Consider the following 17,758-nt stretch of genomic DNA (forward strand, 5'->3'; position numbering starts at 1 on the left):
ATTAATGAGACAGCCAATTAGTTGCTTCGAACAACAGTTATCATAGCCTCACCTGAATTCTTCCAAAATCCTTCCAAACCAAAGATGGGTTGATGTCTTGTATAGGCTCAGCTCAGGGCATATCAGTTTGCCAGATAAGGGGGGAAAATGTTTCTGGTATTTAAACAATGCCACATGCCCTTAGTTACCACCTTTAAAGCGCTCCATGGCTTAGGACCTGGTTATTTACGGGACCGCCTACTACCACAAATAGCCTCCCACCGGCCGGTACGCTCTCATAGAGAGGGTCTCCTCCGGGTGCCATCAGCCAAGCAGTGTCAACTGGCGACCCCCAGGGGGAGGGCCTTCTCTGTGGGGGCACCCACTATCTGGAACAAGATCCCCCCGGAGATACGGAGGATCCTGGATCTGCGCACCTTCCGCCGTGCTCTTAAGACCCTCTTATTCCAGCAAGCCGGCCTGGCCTAATTTTTCTCCCCTTTCTTTTAAATTTTAAATTGAAATTTTAATTTGTTTTAAATTTATTGGGATTTTAATTGTCGTGGGCCAATATTATTTAATTTGGTTTTAAATTGTTTTTAACTTTTGTATTTCTGTATTTTATCTTGTGCCTGTTCACCATCCTGAGTCCTTCAGGAGTAGGGCGGTATACAAATTTAATAAAACTAAACTAAACTAAACTAGTTTCTAAGAAATGGAAGCTGAATTTATGCCCCTTAAAATTCAGATTGTCACTGTCACTATATTTTATTTCATGACAAATAATCATACTCTGTAAGAACACCTTAAAATATACATGGAACGGATGGGGTGGGGGGGAAATCAACACGTCTCCTTCCTGTCTTTTCAGCACAAAGGTTTTTAAAGATGTGCTAAGATCTTCAATGAGTCAATATATAATAATCTGCAAAACCCAGGTATATTTGATACCTGAAAAATGCAAATCCCAGATATTTTTGAAACCCAAACAATTAATTTTCCCATTAGAGTGATAACACTATCCAGCTCTATGTGGTCACTAACCACTATATACTTAAAAATGTGCAGCCCAACTACATAGATTGACCCTTGCCTTGGGAACACAAGCTTTCCATCCTTGTCTTGCCAAGGATGATATACAGCAGCTTGTATTCTGGCCTGATCCAATGAATGGTAGCACATCCTCTCATGTCTTGTGAAGTCAAAACCAGCCTAGGAATCATTATCATATTTTGCCAAATTAATTCTTTCAAGCTTTGGCTGTGACCCCAATCTGTAGGCATCCCCAGCACTGATTGCAGTGTGGAATATAAAAACAACATATTGCTAGTCTAAGCATCATCCCAACCAGCATTCCTGGCCCTGGCCCTGGCCCACCCCCTTCATTCTACCCCACTCCCCTTTTGCCCGATCCATATGGCTACCCCATTGCAGATGTAGAATGAAAGGAATGCTAAGTAAAACACAGTTAAATAAGACTTCCCCAATGCTACTGGCAACTGGTCTCAAATCCTCTGGCTGTTTGCCTTCATTTCTAGGTGTCCAATGAAGCACACTTAATTGAATAGCAAACATCTTCTAGGAGTGCAAATTTCAGCCACACATGCTAATAATTAGGAATCTGTCAATGAGTAGGCTAGTTAGTGAAAACATCCCATTCTATATATTAAGTATTACTAATAGACTGTGACCAGAAAGTTTCATGCCTATTTCTATAAAGCATGGACAGAGAATCTTTAAGAGCTGATGGCAACATTTGTAATTCTGAGATAATGTTCTGGGCACTCTCATTAAAAATTAGCAATTGAGGATTTGATCATTCATAAAGTGGTTGCCAGAGGTATGTGACCAATTAGGGACATGCATTTACTAGAAGATAGACATTTAAGGTTGCTCTCCATCTTCTCATTTAACATTCCAAAAATCCCTTTCACTGCTGCCACTGTTGCACCTCCTCCTTCTTCCTGAATCACTAAACTTCAACCATCCATCGTTTGTTTGTTTTTTAATTATTATTTCTAAGAATCCCAGTAGTGCTGAAGGCTGGTGCTTTGGTTTGATGCTTGATAGCTTCCCACTTTTTTAAAAAAAAATATTAAAGAACCTAAAAAATAAAAGTCAGATAGGCCACAGAGTTTATTGGGCACCAAGGGTGTGATTTGCAGGCACATTCTTGCCATAGGCATCATATTGTCCACCCTGGTACATTCATATCTCAGACTATTTGTTCATTTGTATGTATATGTTACATCTTTCTTATATATTCCTCCACTAATAAATTCCAAGAAAAATTATCTAGCGACAAGTAAAGCTCATTGTTTACCAGTTGTTTCTTGCTTCTTTCTCTCTAAAAATATAATTAAAGCCAAGAATGCTCTTGGTTTCTGACTTTGGCTGCAAAATCCTTTCCTTTCTTAGATGATGGATGACATTTTATCAACGACTCTCCATCAAAAGTACAGTATTTCCCTTCCCCTATATGCAGGGCCGGATTTAGATGAAAAGAGGCCCTAGGCTATTCCACTTATGAGGCCCTTTCACCTATAGTGAAAGTGTAATTTTAATTTTGCTAACAATTTGAATGTAGGCCCCTCTTGATCTTGAGGCCCTAGGCTGAAGCCTAGTTAGCCTATAGGAAAATCCGGCCCTGCCTATGTGACAGAATACTTCAGCAAACTTGGGGCCTTAAATACATTGCCATCTTCCAGATGCAGAACATTTTGAATGATCAGCCTCACACTGAGTTGCTTGTACAGAATTTAAAATCAGCTCCACTGTCTAATGAAGAGTGAAGGGACTTTGTGCTTGAAGTGGGGGGGAATGAAACTTTGATGTTTGGTTGCTGATTAGATAGGTTTGTTGTTATAGGGCTACATTACTATTAATCTTCTCATCGTTCCCACCACCCATCTCCTTCCCCTTATGACTGTATGACTGTAATTTTGTTGCTTGTATCCTTACGATTTATATTGATATTGTTTCCTGATTGCTTATTTGTACCCTATGACTATCATTAAGTGTTGTACCTTATGATTCTTGTATCTTTTCTTTTTATGTATACTGAGAGCATATGCACCAAGACAAATTCCTTGTGTGTCCAATCACACTTGGCCAATTAAAAAAAATTCTATTTTAATTCTTCTATTCTAGAAATGGCTAGTACCATATTTTTCAGAGTATAAGACACACCTTTTTACCCCCCAAAAGAAGGTGAAAATTTGGGGGCATCTTATAGTCTGAATGTAGCCCCGCCCAACCTCTGAAACAGAGGTTTCAGAGCAGGGGTGAAATCCAGCAGGTTCTGGAGAACCGGTAGCGGAAATTTTGAGCAGTTCAGAGAACTGGCAGCAGAAATTTTGAGTAGTTCAGAGAACCGGCAAATACCATCTCTAGCTGGCTCCAGAGTGGGGTGGGAATGGGGATTTTGCAGTATCCTTCCCCTGCCACGCCCACCAAACCATGCCCACAGAACCAGTAATAAAAAAACTTGGATTTCACCACTGTTTCAGAGGCTGAAAAAAGCCTCTGAAACCTCCGTTTGAGAGGCTGAAACAAAAGCCTCTCAAATGGAGGTTTCAGAGGCTGAAAAAAAAGCAAGGCGCAGAGCTCACAACCAACGAACCTGTTGCTAAAGTTCACCTCTGGGAACAGCTGATTGGGGTTATTCCAGAAGGCCGATCCACCTCCAATCAGCTATTTTCCTCCCCAAAAACTAAGGTGCGTCTTATACTCCGAAAAATATGATATATATTAGCATATAAAAGTAAAACATTGTGGTTTTATGTTATTACCTTATTCCACTGCACCAAAAGGAGCCAGAAGTCAATGCTTTTCTTTTTCCCTTTATCCTACACTTGAACATTTGTGTTGCTGCAGAGAGTCTCCCCCTTCTGTGTCTTTTTGTGCGGGTCAGAGGGGGGCAAAAATTCCAACTTGGAGTCTGCTTCAGCCTCCTGGTGCGGGGCTTTGGGCAAAGGCTGGAGGGAAGTGTCGCTGGTGGCAAAGAGCTGGAGGGCCTTGTTCCAGTGGGACTGCATCATGGTCTGGAACTGGCTGACCATCTCAGCCTGCTGAGCCTCCAGGCGCTGGCACCTGGCCTTGGACTCCTGCAGGTCTTTCCTCTGCTTGGAAAGCCTATGCTCGTAGTCCTCAGTGCGGTGCTTCTGCTGAGCCTCCTTCTCAGTCAGATCCAATTTGAACTGAGCCAGCTGTTTTGCCAATTCTTTCTCATGGTGGCTGCTTAGCTCCAGCAACTGCTTCCTGTTGGGGCCCTAAGGAGCCTGGGCAGGCAGGCAAGGAGTGGCAAGTAGAGGCTGGCAAGGTGCCCTTTGACATGAATGACATTGAGTTGGCCATGCCCACCCAGTCACATGACCACCTTGCCACACCCACCCAGCCAGTCATTAGGCAGATCATATTAGTGGTCCGTGGGATTTAAAATTATGAATTTAGTGGTCCCTGGGGCCCGAAAGGTTGGTGACTCCTGCTTTATAGCACACTCTGGGTGGTTTATAAAGGTCAGCCTATTGCCCCCAACAATGGGTCCTCATTTTACTGAAGGATGGAAGGCTGAGTCAACTTCGAACCGGTCAGGATGTGTTTATTTATTTATTTTATTTTATTTTATTAGATTTCTATACCGCCCTACTCCCGAAGGACTCAGGGCGGTGCACAGCCAAACAATAAAACACATACAATACAAAATTTAAAATAGAATAAAATCAAATTAAATAATTTTGGCCCCGACAGATTTAAAACCCCAGACTTTTAAAACCAATTTAAAATTGAATATATAAAATACTAAAAGATATTTAAAATTTTAAAAATCTTTTATAAAAGAGGGGGAAAATTAGGCCAGGCCGGCCTGGTGAAATAGTAAGGTCTTTAAGGCGCGGCGGAAGGTGCGCAGATCCGGGATCCTTCGTATCTCTGGGGGGAGCTCGTTCCAGATAGTAGGTGCCCCGACAGAGAAGGCTCTCCCCCTGGGGGCCGCCAGTCGGCATTGTTTGGCTGACGGCACCCGGAGGAGCCCCTCTCTATGGGAGCGTACCGGCCGGTGGGAGGCTATTGGTGGTAGTAGGCGGTCCCGCAAGTACCCGGGTCCTAAGCTCTTAGCTTCAACAAGCTAAAAGGTAACACTTTGGAAAACTAAAATTTAAGGAACATTATTTAAAATAGGATGTCTAAAAACATAATAAAGCACCTTCCCTCTTTCATGCACATACATGCAGCCGCATTTTAAAAGAGATCCACTGGTACCAAATTTGTTTTTAAAAGTTTCCGTATTCACTCACTGGTAGAATTTATATATGTTTTATGTACACAAAACTTTTTATATTTTCACTGTATATGTAACAGTTACATAAACATAGTTACCCTATGGAAAGATCGGCAGCCAACAAACAAACAAATGTTGGAGCTGTTGGGAGAAGATCAGATTACCCTCCTCCACTCTGCACTCAATAAACTCAGTTTGGATCAGCCTACCATACATTTTTCTTAGGATAGATACAAACAGAAGAGCTTCTACATCCTACACATTTCGTATGTTGGTTTCTTGATCACTCAATGTGATTAAAAAGAACAATCAATGGCAGATTGTTAGGAAAATCTCCCACATCCCAGAATTAGATCTGGAGAGTAACTGATTGTTAGCTGTTTTGTTTTACTTGACAAAACCTTTTCTTAAATGATTGACCTCTAGTTGTAGCCTGCACTCAGAACTTAACTGGAACAGATCAGAAGACATCCCACACTTGTGCCTGCCACCCTTGAGAATACTGGGAAAAAGCTGCAGCAAGTTATTTCCCTCCGTGTCTGGCAACAAACTGCAATATGTCCTGACTCATGGTAGAAGGTTGGGGGTGGGGAATGGGGGTATTGAAGAAAGTGTTGTATTCTTTGCAAGTAATGGAAAAGAAAGGAAGGGAGTAAGATCATACTGGCTATCTAGCAGACCACAGTATGTAGCTGTCATTCAATCTTTTCCATTAAATTCTTTCTGGTCCCAACAGAGAGATGGGAATATAGAATTACTGTCCTCAGAAAAGTTCCATCTCCTTCCCATCTCTCATGCTCTTTTGACCTAGTTCTACAATCTATTTCCAGCTGAAGATAGTCCCACTGGACCCATTATCTCATTCCCCAACCTCATGCCTCGATCCAAGCAGAGCATTCAATGGCGTTTTCACATTACCTTCTTCATGCTCTTCATTCAAATGCTGAGATGGCAGCTGGGCATGGCACATAGAAGAGGCTCTCTTTTTTCCCTGTTATCACTTTGTGCACAGAAATGGAGAACTGCTTGGCAAACATGAAGTTGAGAATTGAGATTCTGCCAGATATCCTTCTAAAAATGTTACTAGTTACCTGTTATCATTGTTGGGATATTTAGAGCAAATACTCTCTTTAGAAAGCAGGAACAATGAACCAGGAAGGCATCACCGAATGGTTATCATCAACACACAGCACAATTTAAAATACTGCCACTGTTAAACATGCAAAATCAACACAAAATCCCCTTCAGCATGGTAGGGAGTACTGGATTTGCACATGAAACAGGATGGGCTAGTATCAGAAGTGGGTTTCAGCAGATTCTGACCAGTTCTGGAGAACTGGTAGTGGAAATTTTGAGTAGTTCGGAGAACTATTAAATACCACCTCTGACTGGCCCCGCTCCCATCTATTCTCTGCCTCCCGAGTCCCAGCTGATCAGGAGGAAATGTGGATTTTGCAGTACCTTTCCCCTGCCACGCCCACCAAGCCACACCCACAGAACTGGTAGTAACAAAATTTGAATCCCACCACTGGCTAATATAGCAGATTACATGTGTTGATCTGTTTGTCATGTAACTGCACTTCAGATTCCATATGGAGAATATAATTTTGAATGATATGATTTGTAGTCACTCCTCACAAAGAGAAAGCATCAGGAAAGCTTCTTGTTCAGATTTCTGGCTCCCAAATGGATACAGCAATGAGTGTACATGCCTAAGTAGCCTAAGCTTGCTGAGAGTTCAATGGCCAGCATTTCAACTCTGAACTCCTAGATGAAGTCAGCTGCCTTACTTTTAGGAAGAGAATCTTTAATTCCACAGGGAACACTTTTGTTTATTGAAAGAATAAATGATTACAACTCTCACATGGAGGCCATTTATGCAAAAATAAAGTGGATGGTTAAATTATTTTATGCAGGCTTTTATTCCACAACAATTTATTTCTTGCTTCCATCCCATCATTCTTACCAAATAACAGTGTTTACATGCCAATAAAACTGATGGCTGCGTCTTGCCCTATTTATGGACGGTCATTTATCTGCTGTAACCTAGAAAATGTGAATGTTTTAGGTATCTCCTATAAAGTGCTGATTGTTCATAGATTGATGAATGTTTCCTGCATACTGTAGAATAAATCTAAGCACCTATTTTTCACATAGCAAATCATAAAGTGACCTAACAGAAAATTGTTAGTGAAGAAGAAAAAAAGAGAATATGATTGCAAAATATACTCTTGTTGAAAAATAAATCAAGGGCTAAATTGTGATAGATCTAACATTGCATGGGATTAAAGTTCTGTTTCCCTCAGCCCTCTGAGGAAGGCTAAGTCAAGAAAGACACAATGGAGGAATTCCAGTAACACTACTTTATTGTTCTGGTCCTTAGTAAGAGAATCTTAAAAGCCTGTCCAGGCTTGTCTCATAGTACACAAATTCAAGGCAGAATTATTTTAAGTTTCTTTCTCATGCTTGCTTCAATGTCTGACCTGTGCAATTGCCTCTCTAAATTCCTCCTTGTTTCATCCTTTTTTCTGTAAAGGAGTTCCATTTAGTGGCATAGTCTTTTTGGAAATCTTCTGCTTTACTTTAATCCATAATGTGGAATTAAATCATCTGTGCTGTAAAATGATGGCTAGAGAGGAGGCTTTGTCAGCTAGAAAAGCAGAGGACTGATAAATATGATTGAGCAAACCACAGCTGTTCAGTCCAGCAAGATGTGATGATAATGCAATTGGCTGAGTTCCTATTGATCTTTGCCATGACTTTTATTAATAGGATAATGGACAGAAAGATACTGACTCTTAGAAAAAAGGAAGATTTTGTTGGGAGATTTGAAGTTTAGGTGACCCCTGTTACAAACAATTAAGCCTTGCCTTTGTCCCATGATGCAAACAGATTGACCTTGGGGTTGCCAAGTGGGAGTTGAGGATTGTCATCATCAACTGTAATGGTGTGAATAACCTTGGGAAACAGAAGGAAAAGCCACAGCCAAGGCAAAGATCACACAAGAGATAAATCAGCCCAGAGGGAAGTGAAGGAATGAGGAGGAGAGAAAAGTGTCTCAGAAGGGACCCTCCTTAGTTCTCGGAAAAGGCAAGGCAAGGGGAAAAGTGGTTTCAGACCTGCAAGATTCTGTTACTGTAATCTTACAATAAACATAATATTTGTACTCATGGTTTTTGTTTCTTGACTCAACTACCTCACAGGGCTTATTGTTTCTAGTCATGTATTCTATTCAAGCCTTTTCCAATATGGCTTTCATGAATGAGGATATTGCCACTTCCTGGAAACGGGATTGCCAGGATGAAGAGAGACATATTAGTGCCATTTTTGCAATAGGAATGTGATGCATAACAATCATTACCTTGATTATTTATTAGACTGTGATGGATTTGCTCAGTATAACGTGGACAGTTTTGCCATATACATCATTTGAGAAGGTTTTTGATGCCTTCCAACTGAAACACTCATGGCTGAATCAACCCAAGATCAGGGGTGAAATCCAGCAGGTTCTGACAGGTTCTGGAGAACCAGTAGCAGAAATTTTGAGTAGTTCGGAGAACCGACAAATACCACCTTTGGCTGGCCCCAGAGTGGGGTGGGAATGGAGATTTTGCAGTATCCTTTCCCTGCCACGCCCACCAAGCCACGCCCACAGAACTGGCAGTAAAAAAATTTGGATTTCACCACTGCTCGAGATGCAGGAAGCTCAGAAACAAGTCTTCCGAACATGGTTTCATTTGGGAGGACACATCTCTGGGGAGATTCTTTGAAATCAACTACCAATACAATGGTTATTTGATGCAGGAATTTAGCTCTGGCCTTGAGATGATTGTTCAGCCTTGATAAAGTTGAAAGCATGAGAAAGAAAGAGACTCTAAATAGTCCTGCCTTGATCTTGTTGCCTTTAAAATTGAGCAGTGAAGATTATGAACAGACATTCAAGATTCTGTTAATATATCCTACAATTAGGTAGCATTTCAGAAATCTTTATGGTGACTGTTTCTTGACCTGGTCTAATCTGATGGGTAGACAAGGGTAAATAAAGAAAAAAAGCTGGCTTGTATTTGTAACTGAAAAGTGTATGAAGATACCACATCTATGGATGTTCCAACAATGCTGATACTTGAAAAACAAGGCCTTTCAGGTCATAATGCTAAAGGCTAAAGCCCTGCAACCTGAAAACCAAGTGCCCTATGGAGTTCTGAAAAAAGAGTGAACTATTATCAAAATTAAATTAAATTTATGATAAAATTGTGGGGATCACAGACAAACAGAAAGAGTTGGTGAGAGCCCTGCCTGGTCATAGAATACATACTGATGGGAAACAATTATGGAATTGTTTAGAAAACTCTAAGCTCTACATCAGGGGTGTCAAACTTGATTTCATTGAGGGCCGCATCAGGGTTGTGTTTGACCTGGGTGGCCAGGGTGGGATGGCTGGAGTGAGCATGGCCAGCTCAATGTCACTTGTGTCAGGGGCACCTGTAGGGGCCCGAGCGCTCTGCCAGCAAAAACCAACTCCCAAGCTCCGTTTTCGGCTGCGACAGCCTTCTGCAACCATCTGCCAGATAAAACGGAGCTTGGGAGTGGCGCCCGTGGCCCTCCCAAGCTCCATTTTCTCTGGCAGAGGCACAATGGGTTGGTCCTTCACTGTTTCCAGGGCAGCCCCACAGGCCAGATCTAAGCACCCCGTGGGCTGGATCTGGCCCCCAGGCCTTGAATTTGACACCCCTGCTCTACATGATAGCACGTATGATTCAGCAATGGAGAAACATGTATTTGCTGAACCATAATAAGCTTTACCAAGAAGCTTTAAGTAACTTTCATGAGCACTGGAGATGCAAACCCTGAACTAAAGACTTTAAATAAATATTTGAGCACTGAAGAAAGAGGAGTGTGCTTCTCTAATGGAGCCTATTACTCTCCTTAATGAAAAATCAGGAAGAACATTAGTTCATAAAATTCATGGGCTTTGTTGTGAAAACGCTAATACTCACAATATGGGAAATAAATAAGGTGAGCTTAAACTCTGTATTGATCAGAGATAAATCTGAAAACACTTTGAAAACAGTGTGGTAATTACCAGAATTTGTGTGGATTTGTTAAGAACAGGTCTTGCCAGATTAAATTCATTCTTTTATTGATAACTAAATTAAATTCATTATTTTATTGAAAACTCCATTAACACAAAATATATCTTTATTTTAGCAAACATTTGATGAAATATCCCATTACTTCTTGATGAGCAAGTTACTTAACTGTTGTTCCCTTGAGCACATCCTACTACTACTACTACTACTACTACTACTACTACTACTATCGGTACTAGCATCCTACTATTACTACTATCCTACAAACTTTATTCAGAGTGCTCATCAATTCTCACTTATCTAGTTAAAATGAAGCATCATACAAGATAGTAATAGAATTAGATTTATATACCGCTTCACAGTGCTTCACAGCTCTCTCTAAGAGGTTTACAGAGTCAGCATATTGCCTCCTTCAATCTGGGTCCTCATTTTACTAACCTGGGAAGGATGGAAGGCTGAGTCAACCTTGATCTGGTGGGAATTGAACTGCCAAACTGCTGGCAGTCAGCAGTCAGCAGTAGCAGCCTGCAGTACGGCATTCCAACCACTGTGCCACCACGGCAAGATGCCATAAGATTCAGCCCTGGGCCTCCTGTATTCTTCAAAGCTTTTATTAATTATTAATTATTTGGATAACAAAATAGAAGGAACTTGCAGCTACCACAATAGCAGATGAGAGACAACTAATATCCTAAAAAATAGAACTCAAAATCAAAATGGCATGCTATAGTTGCCATTGATCCTGGCAACCTGGCATGAGTGAAATCATCTGTTTCTTCAACATTGAGAATACAGAAGCCATTATTTGAGACTGCATATGAATCACACCTGCAGAGGGCAATTAAGAAGCAAGAGATGGTTCAAACAAATCCATGAAAATATTGATAAAATGACAGTGTTGATGTTTCTAACCAAAATTTGACTAGGCAGATTGATTTCCCACAGAAATCCACTGCTTGAGCCAAGAAATCAAAATGGAATTCTGCTTGAATCTTTCATGCATGCCAAATTAATTCTTAATGTGGTTTGACTCTACTAATGGGAAAATAAATGGAGATGGAGGCATTATGTGACAGTATTCCAAGCAAAGAGAGTGAAGAGAATTTATTTTCCATCTCAACAAGAATTGCACATTTCATATCAGAAGCTAAAGAGGAGCAAATCTAAAAGGGTAGATTAGCTTTCCAGGATGTATGTTCACAGAAGCAACAAGTCATGAAAGACAAGTGTTTATAGATTCTGGTGGCAAGAACATCTTCAATCTTAAAAGCACATATTTTTCAGCTTCTCACATTAAGGATGATGTCATAGTAAAGATGTAGGAGTTCTTTACTTAGATTGCACAATTTCTCATCCAAATGTGCACCAAAATCCTGAGAGAAATGGTCACATGTGAGGGGGAAAATGCATATAAGAGAAATAACATAACAGAAGACGCTGCCATTTAAATAAGGCGATTTAGAGATTACTGGTGGAAAACTGAAACCACAAATACCAAGTTGTTTTCATCCTGAATAGATTGAGCATGCTTTTTGAGAATGTTAGGAATTCTAAACTTTTTTAAAAAAATCCAATTCTAGAACAAAGAAAAGAAGAAACGGCTGTTGTAATTACTCATATCAGACAAATGTACAACAAATTATATTTGGTGAAAAATATTTCAGAAATTTGCACTTCTTTGTGCTCTTTAATGGCTGAATCTGGCAAGCTATCAACCAGCTGTTCCCAAGGTAGAGAAAATAGTTACATAAATATGTCTGAGTTGCTTAAGACTATCAAGATAATTACTTGGAAATCGTTAATTTGGAAAGGTGGGGGGGGAATCTAGATATTAACTATGGAGTATAGACTGAAGATCTTTGCACTGCAGAGGTTAAAACATCTGTGTGCATATAGCTTCATTTTTGCTAAAGAGCTTAATTTTACACAGCTGTGTATGAGACCTGTCCACAAAGCTAAGCCAATTGCAGAACAAGGGTGAAAGTGTGTGAAGAGCTGAGATTTCCTGCTGTGTCCTGCTGTGAAGCCTGACAGATTGAGAGGCTGAGGAAGCAGGCTTTTAGAGAACTGGAACAATAGTTAGTATTTGAAGGGCAGAGATTAGGAAGCCTTTGACATGGACTGCATGCTGAAAGAATACTAAATAAACCACACAACTCTGTGGCCTTCCCTATGACCTCCATCCATGCAAATTTCCATCTCCATCAGGAACTTAGCTCTGTAATGTATAAGTCACCTATAAGTCACAGATAGCACAACTGGTTCCCTGTGTGTGTTCATGTTTACTTATCTAGTTTACATATCTTAAGTGGCTGCCCATAAATGTTTCTAAATATATGGAAGTCAAGTAGAAAACCAGCAGATGCAATCAAGCACACACCAGACCAATTCACTGTTATATACATATATACATAAGCAATTCTGCTGTGCACAGTTTGAACATCTCCACATCTCCTCTTCTTTTCAGGAAGAAAAAATCCATACGAGGACCAATCCATTCATAGTACTTGCTGTCCATTGCACTCAGGCTTGACTGATCAAATGAGATGTGCAGTAAATATATGATTTTCTGCAACCACCCATCCACTGGTTAGTAAGCTAACAGTCTCATGGAAGGGTGGGGAGTTAAGACTCAATGTAATAAGCATCTTCTTTTCTTCTGTTCCTATATGTCATTGGCCATTCCATCTACTCTTGATAATGGATGCTTTTTCAGAATGTTAAAATCTTGTCTTCTATATACATGTTTACAGTATTTGGAAGTTGCATAATTACATGTTCTTTTGAATCTCTTGGAGACTCTATCTGGAGTAGTCTAACGTAGTAATGGCAATTCACAGCTTTGGTACTTCTTGTCTTGATTACTTCAACATACTTACATCCGCAGGAAAGTCATTTTTAAACACATATACACACACATATCCTAGCTGCCAGAAGTTCACACATTGAGAATGTAGGATTCTCTTTTATCTATGGAGATTCTCAGTCATCCAGGTCATGGTTGTCCCAAAGGTGCTTTTTCAAGAGGCAACTTGACTTTCTGGAGTCCAGTTGCCTCTTCAAAAAGCACCTTTGGGTCTTTCTTTTTTGTGACCCCCAATCTATGAATGCAATCAGTCTACATGTGCCTGGCCCCAATTTACACAGCATTTAAGAAAATGGTCAAACCCCATTTTTTTCACTAAGCTTTTAATTGTTAATTAAATTTATTCTGATTTAGTCTTGATTTTAATTATGTTATTTCATTCATAGTGTTTGGATTGTTCTAGATGATTAGAATGCAGATCCAGTAACTGCTCATACATTGGTTTGCAGCATTCTTGTTCTTTTCAATGAATAAGAGACCCACCCCTTATTGCAATCAAGAGACGTATGTGGTATAGTAACAAGTTCTGAAAATATATATTAGGGATTGACGTGACATAATGGCTAACTCAGAATGATCATCAGTGGTGAAATTCAAATTTTTTTACTACCGGTTCTGTAGGCGTGGCTTGGTGGGCGTGGTGTGGCTTGGTGGGCGTGGCAGGGGAAGGATATTGCAAAATCTCCATACCCACCCCACTCTGGGCCAGCCAGAGGTGGTATTTGCCAGTTCTCCGAACTACTCAAAATTTCCGCTACTGGTTCTCTAGAACCTGTCAGAACCTGCTGGATTTCACCCCTGATGATCATGTAACTGAAGCACTTTTAAGTTATGTTAGTGTTACAACTGTAATATCAGCAGAAAGTGTAAGACAAAGACATATTTCTCCTTGCAGTAAGAACTGACTTGCAGAATTGTTAAAAAATAAGATATGACAAAAGCTCTTGAGAGAAGGATGCACAGAAATTGAAAAAAAGGAATGAAATATTGCCACATAGATAAAAACAGCAATGGTTACTAGGAATATAGAAAGTTGTCTCCAATCTGCTCAGAATCGGTTCATTGAGCCCACTATTATCTATTGTGACTGCAGCAATTTTCTGCATGTGTGGAATTTTTGCTATCTCACGGCCCTATTAAATTGAGATGCAAGAAGCATACATTCAAAATACAGTCCTTTGCAGAGGTATACTATATCCCCAAAATTATGGGAATTGTTAGAGAGCCAGAAATTATACTTGATATGGATTCAAGAAATCAAGCATCACATTCTGGCACTAGGTAAATGCTGTATTTTTATCAGTGAGGAATTAAGCACGCCAATGCAAATCTGAGATCCCTGAAAGAAGGGCAAAAGACAAATTCAACACAGAATGAATTCTCTGAGCATTAAGCCTGAACTACTCAAACTAGCAAAATACACAGTAAGGAAGGATATTCAGATTTGCAGATTTGCAGAAGTACAAAAAAAAACTCATCACAAGGAAATTCCTCAGAAGCAGAGAGAACTAAGTAGCCATTAGATGCAACATGAAATTCTTGACTATGGAAGATGAAATAGAAAATAATTCTACCTGCTGCTCAGTGAAGATTTCACTTGGAGTTGTATACCACAGGAGATTAACTCTCCAGCCAATTAAATGAGGGGAGAAAAAAAGCTGAAAAACAGCCACTGGAAAATGGAAAATTTAGATCAGGACCATGGCTGAAGAGAAAGGTGACTTAATTGCACACACAGAGAAAAATAACATTGTCATTTCCTTCATCACATTTGTTCCACAAAGCTGCTATCAGACTGACCAGAAAAAGGAAAATAAGATCTCAGTGCTTCTGTGGGGCAATAGGAGGAACAAAACTTAAATCAGGAAAGGGATGTGTGTATATGGGAGAGAAAGCATAGCACTATTTCCTCTCCATTGTACTCAGTGCTATGCTAAATGTGTGACCGTGTGTGCTTGAATGGGGGGGGGGGGGGTGTCTTTATTTTAAGATTTAATCACAGATCTTTTGGTACCATCTGTAGTTTGACCTTGATGTTGGCTAAATGATGGAGGAGGGAAAAGGGGCTGGGCTAAACTAACAGCATATGGGTCCGAAAGGCTGGAAAAAAAGAGCAGGAGAGATTTATTCACAAAGCTATGGCTTGGGAGCAGAGAAGGAAATGCTGAACCACAAATGACTTGGAAAAATGCACCGTGGGTGGTCTCTGGATGCTTTTAGGTTCCAGACTTGACCTGTTCTGACCCAGGTTGAGCCAGGCCCAGGTCCCACCCCATAAAGGCAAGGTCTCATTCTTGAGAACTGAATGTGCTGGTTCAGAAGAATGGAGGGCAAAACAAAAGCAATAATGAAAACCATGCTGCAAGATAGAGCCTCCTTCTCATTGGTAAACCCGTTTACTCCTGGGTGGTGCTACTTTATATGGTCAGCATAATTTAAGCTTCCTCTGTGAAAAGCAAAGGAGGAGGATCATTCTCACATAGCTATCTCTTTAACGTAATCACAAATGGTCTTGGGGAGATGAAGAGGCATAAAACCACATGAAGTAGTGAAGCCTGTGCATACACTGCCAGGTCTCAGTTAAAACTAAACTTGAATGAAAGTAATCAAACCTGAGTTTCTGTTCCCAACATGCCAGCTTTGCGGTGGTGGAGATCCCAACCAGTGGTGGGTTTCAAATTTTTTTACTACCGGTTATGTAGGCATGGCTTGGTGAGCATCGCATTGCTTGGTGGGCGTGGCTTGGTGGGCATGGCATGGAAAGATTACTGCAAAATCCCCATTTCCTCTCGATCAGCTGGGATTTGGGAGGCATAGAATAGATGGGGGAGGGGCCAGTCAAACAGTTTTACTACCAGTTCAAAATTTCCGCTACTGGTTCTCCAGAATTGGTCAGAACCTGCTGAAACCCAGCTCTGATCCCAACCATATAGAGAAATCAGAAAATGGGAGCAGATACCACTCTCGGGCTGTTTGTACACTGTACTTCCCAGATACAGAAGTTGACTACTTAAAGTATTTGGATAATAGAAGGAGAAGGATAGAGAGAGAGAGATGGATTTTATGGTAATCTCTTTGAGTGTCCCAGTCTGTTTTTGACCATTTTCACAATTGGAGCTATTGGTACTTTATTTTATCTAGCTTTTTAAAAATAGCAAAATAAATATCCAATGTGTAACAGTACAATAGTAGAATCTCTTCTTGTTTCCTTTTTATACAGAATAGCTGGTTTCTGCTTGGAGTCCAAAATGAAAAGAGCCATACTTGGCTGTCAAACCGGGTAGGTAAATGGAAGAAAGCTTGATGTCTCTTTTGAGTTGCATTAAGCCTTAAATCACCTCTCCTAATTCCTCTTCCAAGAAGCAAAAGTCAAATATAATAACAGGCACTTGCAGGCACTTAAACAAAATTCAGCTGATAAAATTAATGTTCAGCATATAGATGATTTTTTTAGTAGATTCCTGGCCCAGGCAAGGAATGTCAATTGTTTTGCTTCAGGGACTATTAGGATACTAACTGCCAGTCAGGATAGCAACTGGTTTATTGAAAAGGAAGCAGGAAAAAGCAGCCAGGCCTTCCGCCACCGGATGTATGGGCCATAGAGATCTAGCCAAACCACTTGCCTGCCAGATGTTCACAGCTGGGAGTATGTCACCCTTGACTCATTGACGCTACCTGCCAAAATCTGGATTTTCCATTCGCAGCTGCAAATAAGAAATTCCAGGGCAACCCTGAGCCAATGATGTCAAAACTGAAAGCACCACCTATTGTTCTACAGCACTGAATTGTGGTCCTGAAGTATAGGTGACTTCCCAGGTGACCTGTCCATGGTGCTGAATCATATGCAGTGCAGCCCACGGGAATCATTACTAAATCTGAAGCAGGTGGAATACTGACAGAGAAAGCAGATTTGTTTTCTGCAGATGCTTGGAAGCACAACGTAGGCAGGTATTTGAGTGTGATAAAGTATGAAAATCACATTAGCATTTTTCAAATGCAAAATATTTCACCTAGGACTACAAAATGTGTTTTCCTTCCACCAGAACTTTATATTCAGATCACTTCATGACTTAATTTCAAGTGGTAGATAATTGGAAGAAAATATTGCACAGCATATATCTTACAGATTAGATATTCCAAATTCAGTCCCCTGAACTTCCTGGTATGCCAAAAATTTTTTTGAAAAATCTGCTGTTACACAGAAGAGCATAATTACATTTTAATCTTCCCTCAATCTAACCTTAGCCACCACAACCTCACAAAAGTTATCAATAAATTGTATTTTTAATGTGATTAAAGCAAAAATGCATTAAATATACAACAAATAATTATATTTGTTTTGAACATATTTAAGCTTCATATTAAATTACATTTTGTCTGACCCTACTAATCTTCTGGAGTTCATAACTGGGATGTTGTAGGAGAAGGAGTAGCAGAACCTGCAGCAGAGTTAAAAGAGGGATCAGCCTATAATCGTTACATAGCCACAAGTGAACTAAGTCCAACCTGCCTTGAATTCTATTGACCCTCCAAGCAGGTCTGTTA

The 17,758-nt window shown here is 40.3% G+C and overlaps 1 protein-coding gene across 8 annotated transcripts in view; it reads right to left on the reverse strand.

Moving 5' to 3' along the window:
- The window catches only part of COL5A3 (collagen type V alpha 3 chain), a 146,376-nt gene that overhangs the window by 117,432 nt on the left and 11,186 nt on the right, over positions 1-17,758 (reverse strand). The window lies entirely within an intron of this gene.

This window comes from Pantherophis guttatus, chromosome 2 (genome assembly GCF_059756535.1).
Source record: "Pantherophis guttatus breed Tessera chromosome 2, ASM5975653v1, whole genome shotgun sequence".
Classification (NCBI taxonomy): domain Eukaryota; kingdom Metazoa; phylum Chordata; class Lepidosauria; order Squamata; family Colubridae; genus Pantherophis; species Pantherophis guttatus.